The 6,000-nt window shown below is 37.3% G+C and overlaps 1 pseudogene; it reads right to left on the reverse strand.

The window, feature by feature from the left end:
• Positions 1-2,490: 2,490 nt before the first annotated feature.
• Positions 2,491-3,803, reverse strand: LOC121764260 (annotated as a pseudogene).
• Between the last annotated feature and the right edge of the window lie 2,197 nt (positions 3,804-6,000).

Here is a 6,000-nt window from a genome sequence, read left to right on the forward strand (position 1 = left end):
ACCAAAGGTTTAGGAGTTACTTTTCTTTTATATTGAGTCATTTTAAGTGTCTTAAGTTGTACTAATGATGTGAGACTTTCAAGAGTCCATTCTAGCCTATAAATTGGCTTGTAAGCATGTCATTTAAAGACAACATTGATCAAATACGAAAATAGACTTTGTCTTGTGAGTTGAATTCTCTTTGTAGAGTTTTTCACTTGTTTGGAACTTATCAAGATACTTTGAGCAAGTTCTTGTGGCGTTCAACCATACCGAGGTTCTTGGCTGATCATGTAGCCAAAGGGTCGAGGTTTTCCAAGCTCTAGAAGTGGATCAAACCAGATTATCAATCAAGGGAGTCCGCTGCCAAACCTTATACTTTGGGGGGGTTCTTGGATCAATATATCCAACTGGTCCTTCGTCGTGTCCCAATCCATATCAGGCCAATGAAAATAAAGTAGGGAAAATAAGGCTAAGTAGAAGAGCAATCACCAGGGCAGATGAAATAGAAAAGAAAAAGTGAAGAAAAAGAGTGAAATCCTCAAGGGCACATTTGTCAATTCACGAAGTCTGTTGCCCTAGGGATTTGAGCCACTTCTATAAATACAAGGAAGCTTGCGATAAGCAGAGGAGGCACTTAGTTAGAAAATTTCCTTGGGTATTTCGGTTCGCTCTCTAGATTCACACACTCAGCTCACGCACTTGGTTCCATGGGAGATCTGGGATAGTTTAGTGTGGTATTTTGTTCAGTTTGGAAGTGTAACACCGCTCCGATAAGGAGCGAAGAAACAAATTTACTTTTCGCACGTACTCTCTCTTGCCGATTTCCTTGCCGGAAATTCGGCGACTGTTTTGTGACTTGATTTGCAGTTCATGGTTAATCTAGTTTCGTTTTCAGTTTTGTTTTGGATCTGATGCTTTCTGTTCTGTTTTGCTGAGTTGGATGCTTTTCGCGATTGAATTGTTGATTGGAGTTGAGATCGTTGAGATCGGAGTGGATCTATTGAATCGGAGTTGAAATGGTACTAGAAGTTGTGGATCTGATTTAGTTGGTGATGAATCTGATGGATCAAGCTTAGATTTCTTTTAATTGTTTGAATCTGTGTACGTGAGTTTGGATCTGCATGGGAACCTTTGTTATTGCTGATTACTTGGTCCAGTAGATTAGATCTGATAGTTCTTAGTATAATCTTAGCGTTCGTTGTTTGATTTGAAGTATTCTCTGTTTCGTGTTCTGTTTTTTCATTTCCTGTTTGATTGTTGAAGAAGATGAAGTCGATCGGTAGTTATAGTCGAGTTTGCTTTAGTTTGTTAATTGCAGCTTTCTGCAGTAGCTAGTTAGGGAAATCTGTTTTGTCGCTTGCTTTTACGTGCTTTGTGTCTGGTTATTTTAGGAAACTCTTTTACTTGACCCAGGAAGTTTAGTGAATATTCTAAGTTAAATTATGTTCAGAACCATGCATGTATTTATGCTCTACGTACTTTCAATTCTCCAGATCTGGTAGGTAGAATAGATTAGCTTTAATTTCCCAGACCTAGTAGTTAAAACTCAGCCCTCATGTTGCGTGGCAGCAGCCGAACCATCCAAAAGTTCCCTCAATGCATTCTAACCCTTCCATCCTCGTGGATTCGATCCCGACTTCCCTATACTAGCCAATAGTGTAGAGGGTTGAGGTTTTGAAGCGGGGGGTTGCTGTGACAACGACTGCATTCTGAAAGTTCACGATCTCCTAGACCATGTGCTCTAGCGAATCCTCTGGACCTAATAATTCACCATTAAAAGAATCATAACAGACACGTAATCCACCCGACCCTTCAAAGGCGAAAGAGCAAGCCTAAGGAGAAGAAAATGCTCCAAGAATTCTACTCGATCGAGTAGAAATCCACCTCTAAGAAACTCGATCGAGTTGGGCATCCAACTACCAATCTAGAAGATTCTACTCAGAGGTGTGGTGTTTGTTAGGACTAGTATACTGAAACCACTAGAACAATATCTAACATCAATGTTAAGAGGGAACCGAAACGACTATATAAGTTTATTGGGTTACTCTTATAGTTAATTGGTTTTGGGATGAGACTTTATATATTTCTATTATGGTATCAGATTGGATCGTGGACTAAATTTAATTAATCCAACACAATATCTAGGCAACAACTGAAAATGATTAACCCAAGTCCTTAAATTTGAGCCAGTTTGTTACCAGCCCAATCCAATTAAAAAAGTTCAACCCCTCCAACAAGATCCACATTTAAAATTGAACTTTATAACAAAATCTGACGGAGGTGTAAAAACACAACTAAGACCACTGTATAAGTATAAATTTCCATTACATCAAGGCAAACAACACCAGCTCTGAGATGAATTTGCATTAGAGTTTGCCGTAAATGATAATTAAGTGTAAATCCAATATAAAAAAATGAAATACAATAAGAAACTACTGATCTTCTCCTTTTTTTTCCTTGAAACAAACGAATGAGTTCATCCATGGAAAAAAATAATGGTTAGTCTAATCACAAAGTATACAACGTAGATGGCTTAACCTGGTTAGTGACATTGAAGAAAGTAAGTACATCCAGCCACTGATCCCATCTCTTGAGCCGAAGAACCGCGATGGTGTCGGAACAAGGTCATGCGAGCATCTACCATTAGTACGGGGATAGTCATACATAGCCGGCTTGTTCGAAACCCTATTCTTGGCCTTATCCCCCCGATTCAGCCATTCTCCCACCAGCTTATCCTCTGGCCCAACCGTGTGGTTCAACGGGATCAACGAGGCGCCTATCCACTCGACAAGGTCCCACGACAGCACAAACCCCATCCCGGAAATGTAGTGAACAAACGGATTCATGCTCTGGCAAGGTATCACGAACCCGTAGTACAAGTCCCGCCTCGGGAGAGGGTTTAGAGACGCGGCCAGCTGCTCCAGGCGCAGGTAGACGTCGTCATTGGCCTTCATCACGTAGTCGTACCTGTTGGAATGGAAAAATCAATTAATTGGAGAATAAGAAATCAAGAGACGAAGTTATGGCAATAATAATCGAGGAAATCAATTAAAGATTATGGAAAATCAAATCAAGAATATACTCCCACCGCCCCACAAGAATATGCACTCTTTCTTTTTTAGTCCGTCCCATAAAAATATGCATTTTTAAATTTTGGAAACTCTTTTCACTCTAATGAGGTGGGACCCATTCTCCACTAACAATACTTTAATTACTTTTTCTCTCTACATCTCTCTTACTTTATCAATTTTGCATTAAAACTCGTGCCGAACTCAAAGTGCATTCTTTGGGGACGAAGGGAGTATTAGTAAAAGATATCAAATCATTCAAGTCAATTTCATGATGTAGTCTTCAAACTCTTTCAGTGTTATTTTATTTTCTGCATTAGTCTTTTATTTTTCGTATTTTACTTTTCAACAGTACCCGGCGGGGAGGATCCTGGGGAGGGAGGAGAAGTAGGTGTAGGTTTTTCCGGCGTTCATGTTCTCGTGGCAGTTGAGGATGATGATGTCGTCGAAGCGCATGATCTCAAGGGCGACGAAGGCTCGCTGTTCGGACTTGTTAAGGTTGCATAGGACGAACTTGACCGTGATTGTGGCGGTGCTCTGCGTTTGTGTGGCGTAGATGAGGCGGAGGAAATGGCGGCGCTCGTAGCTGTCGGGGCGCGTGAGGATGCCAATGAGGAGGGTGAAGGGTGGCGGAGAGGCTTGGATTTTGGCGGTCGGGATGGAGGTGTATTTGAGGCTGGAAACGGTGAAGAACATGAAGACTATGATCGCAGATATGGTAAGTGTGTAGTGGATTAATCTTAGCCGTAGCATTCTTTCTTATTACTTTAATGATTGGATTGCATATGTGTTCTTTGATGTTCATTTTTTGGGAAATCGTAGGTATTAATTGAAGGCAATTGGCAATTAGAAGTTGTGAGGACATGTTAGAAAATGTGACAAAAGTAAACAAGATGGGCTAGCACATGAAAAGTGTAGGATCACTAGGTGATTTAAAATGTGAGCCTAACTACACTGGAAACTTTTTTAACTTTTCTGCGTCGCAACATTAATAGCATCAATAATTAACACCATATGTTTTCACAATTGAATTATGCAACATCGATAAACTTGTGTTTTTAATTTAGGGGTTAGACACGCTATAGTTTTTACTTGTTTTTAGAACTAGTTTTACTTGCTTTCAATTAACAATATTTCGATTGATTGTCTAAACGTGTTTGATACATTATATAGCTAAAAAGGCTAAAATTTAAAAAAAATTTAAAGTTGAAAAAAAAATCATAACATTATTTCAATAGATTGTCTCAAGTTCTATGGCTCGTCCGAGATGTGGATTCAAGTTCAACGCCAGCCCATTCTTGGAATTTAAATTGATTAGTTTATTCATTTGGTAATGAGATTCAGTTTTAGAATATCAAACTTTGTTTTATATTCAGATCCAACTTTTGTATAGGTGTATGATTCCACAATCAACTATAAGTATTCAATAATATTGAAATGAGGATAATTTCTCTCTATATATGAAGAAGTTAATTATAGGCATGAAATAGTATCGTAAATTTCACAATATAAAAATTTATTGTAGGTATTGGATGTGTTATGAAATGTAAACCAATAATAAACATCGCTTTTTAGTGACACGAGTGTCTGGAATCTTTTGGGTAAGTGATTGATTTTGACGCAAGTGTTTGTTTAAAAATATCTCAGCGTTTAGATATTTGTGTGCACATGGGTTGGTATTAGTGGCGGAGGTAGGTGGGGTCAGGCAGGGTCGGCCGACCCACCACCGGTCTCTGAGAACTATGGAAAACGCTCAATTGTCATTTGAAATGAAAAGTAAAGGGATGGAAAGGATTAAGAGGGTGTGAAAATCCGGAGAGGATCAATCTATGGCTTAACTTAATTATACTAATTCAAGAAACTTAATTGGAGGTATCATGCACATTGGAGTTGATTAAGTATATTTTTGAAGAAAGTATCAACACCGAATACAACTATATGTTATTCTTTCTTGCAGTGGCAATACCAGAATTTTAATGTTTGGGAGTCCTAAAATTATTGTTAACACTTGTAGGATATTTTCAGTGACGCCGTCGCCATAAGCAATTGCGACAAATTAGTAGGGGTCCTGATAAAATTTTACTCCATATTTGGACAACTTATAATTAGCTTAATTAATATATAGATATAGTCGAGATAATAGGATTGCTTGGCATCTTACGATTGATGGGCGGAAAAGAATGTCATAAATACTATAATAAGACATGTAGTCAAAATCAGGCATTAGTACGAGCATTGACGAAAGAGATTTATGAAGAAAATGTCAACGCCGATTATCCAAACATAGAAGCATAATACAATAATACAACTACAATTAATTAGTGCACAATATGATCATGATTTTCAATAAATACATGCCAATATGATCATTGGACTCGATTATATGATCATGATTTGAAGATCCAATACATATTTTTTTCACGATGAAAACTGAACCCAATTTTTACTAATTTGAAATGTCTTAATTTGTTACCAATTATTAGAATGAGTAAGCTATTAAATTAGGACTCCTCTAAGAAAAATTGGTATCATTCGTCAAATCATGCATTCAGTCCCATATAAATAGGTCATTTAGGATTGACATGTATTTTATTGTGTAATTTGTTAAGTAAGAAAAAAGATCGTGTATTGGATGATGTAACCCATAAATGATAAAGTAAAATATATAGAGAAAATGATTGCCGTAAATGAATAGGGACTATTTCTATAGGATGGATGAAAAAATATGACATATTTATATGGGACAGGAGGGAGTATAAAGAAGAATCACCGGTCGATATGAAAATTCATCAAATATATTTTTGGTTAATCCAAAACATCAAAATCATAATACAACTACAATTAATTATGATAGGAAATTACTCCGAGAAACAACATGAATGACTATAGTTATTGGAAAACCAAACATATTTTCCTTCAAATTGCCCATTTTCTTAATCAATTCATAAGA

Source organism: Salvia splendens, chromosome 14 (assembly GCF_004379255.2).
Source record: "Salvia splendens isolate huo1 chromosome 14, SspV2, whole genome shotgun sequence".
Taxonomy (NCBI): Eukaryota; Viridiplantae; Streptophyta; class Magnoliopsida; order Lamiales; family Lamiaceae; genus Salvia; species Salvia splendens.